A 2,433-nucleotide genomic window follows, 5' to 3' on the forward strand; every position below is an offset into this window, starting at 1 on the left:
AGAGAAAGGAACTATGAAAGGCTCACCTGAGAGTTAAGATGAAGAGTATTGAGTTGGAGTGTATGCTACTGAAATCACTTGGTTGGAACAAGTGGATACTGTCACTTTGCTGTGGAGCTGCACAGTGGTGGAATGGTTGCATTTGGTTGTGGGGTCCTTAGAATAGGATTTACGACTGAAGAGCTGAGTTTGTAATTTTAATTTGATGTTTCGTAGCATAGTATGAATAAATGCAAAATAGCTTTATTTTTTTTATGTGACTGCCTGTTGAAATGATAGTATTTTGTATATATTGAATTCAGTGAAATAAGACTATTAAGCTAATTTTACCTGTTTTCTTCTAACTTTGATGCAGCTTCCTGGAAACCTAAAATTAATTGTGTGTCTAGCATAAATTTTCTGTTGTATAGCATTGATCTAGAAGAGTCCCTCTCAGATCTTTTTCCCTTGATGTAACCCCAGAATGATAGACCACTTAATCTTTGAAATGACTAATACCGAGTAGAACTTTTTATTTGTATATTTGCCATTATATCTTGATATAATTTCTTGGTGTGTGTTTGACATAGCAGTGGGGAGGAGTTTGGGTTACTGTTTCTCAGTAATTTCTTTATTGTGTTTTTAGGAATGAAACCCAGTACCTCATGCAAATAGCTAAGGGTTTTCCTTCTGGGCTACATTTCTAACCTCCCTTTTTACTTTTGTTACTGTTTATTTTCTGTTTGATAACACCTGTAACATTTTGTCAGCAAATATAATTCCTCAAAAATATTGTACACTCCTGCCCACCTAATCGATTTCCCATTCTCTCTACTTTAGCCCCACAAGGTTTCACACTATAAAAGTCCCTGGAAGAGACAGCTTCCCAGGGAAGCTGCTCGGGCCCTCCTCCTGTCCCTCTGTTGGACAGGAGCCTTCTTTCTCTCAATAAATATATTCTCATTAAAAAAAATATATTGTACAGCAGGAGAATTTTCTGAGGTTATCTTTATTTTATCTAAAATGCTACCATATGAGAGTCCCAGGACTTTGCTACTGTGTAGCTACTGATTGTTATTCTCTAGCAAGTGGTTACTAATGTTTGTTTGGTAAATTAATGACACTAAGTATAGGATAAGTTTGCTGTTTATTAGAATTCAGAACACAAAATATGGTCCCTGCTCTGTTGGAATTGAAAATTTAATGAGGTATGTTGACCTGTAAGGAAACTGACTGTTTATTAAAGATCATAGAAATTATACTCTTGAAAACCTAGAAACAAGTAACTTGGGAGATTGCCCTAAGATGATTAACATTTAGCAGGTCTTAAAGGTGAGTGGTACTTTGCAGTCGTAGAGTTTTTGGAGCAAGAGGGTAAAAGAGGTTGTGGGATAGCAAGATGGCATACCTAAAATGGCTGACGGCAGTGAACATAGATCCAGAGCAACTGAAGAAAAATTACCAAAGGAACATTGGCCTGGCTAGATGAGAGAGAGAACACAGAATGTTTAACTGCTAGAAATGTAGTTCTGTTGTAGAAGATGGGCTAGATTAAGCATGCACAATCTTGAGGTGAGAGAGATTTGTTAAGATTATGATTGATCTAAATATTTAATATTTCATACATATTTAATCTTTGACTTAGGAAATTAGGACTCAGCATAGTTACTTTAGGTTGTAGAATGACTGGATTAGTAATAATGTTCTAGAGAGTATAGAGAATATATAGATTATTGGTTCATCTACCCCATTCCCAATCCTTATGTATTTGAAAAAACATTTAGTGGAAATAATTCTTTGAATTCTGGGTATGAGTAACTCATATAGAGTGACTGTAGGTGAGTTAAGAGTGAGAGAGGGAGATGCCAAGTGTTTTGGAGTTTGTTCTTGAAATGGTGAGTTGAGGATACTGAAACATCAAAGGTAAGTGTTTGCAGCACTAATGGTAAATAGTACTCCCTACAGCACCATCATCTGTTACTGAATTGACTGTAGTACCCTCTTTAACCTATACTATTTTTGTATTTGTTGTTGTAATTTATATTCACAAAATATCCAGTGCAGTCTTCTAAAATAATCACATCTTGTCCCTTTGGAGTGGGCAAGTTGCTGGAGTTTGCATCCAGAATCTTTGACTGAGCTACATGTGCAGCAGTTTTTTTCCCCCTCTTTAACCAGGGTCTTGCCTGGTTTCTGAGTGGCCTTAGCTGTGCTTTAACCTGTACTCTTCTTGCCTGAGACTTCTAGAGTGCTGGAATTATAGGCTTGTGCTGCCATGCCAAGTTCCCTTTCCTTTTGCAAATGCAGTAGCTTCCTATCTCAATTTAAAAAGGAACAGTATTGTAGGCTACAGAGCTACTGCTTTGTTGTGTTTGATTGTTTTGAGTTGGAGTCTACTTAGGTAGCCTAATTTGGCTTTTGACTCAGTATGTAAAAGGCAAGGGTGCTGATCTT

This window comes from Octodon degus, unplaced genomic scaffold (assembly GCF_000260255.1).
Source record: "Octodon degus isolate 3935 unplaced genomic scaffold, OctDeg1.0 scaffold00111, whole genome shotgun sequence".
NCBI lineage: Eukaryota > Metazoa > Chordata > Mammalia > Rodentia > Octodontidae > Octodon > Octodon degus.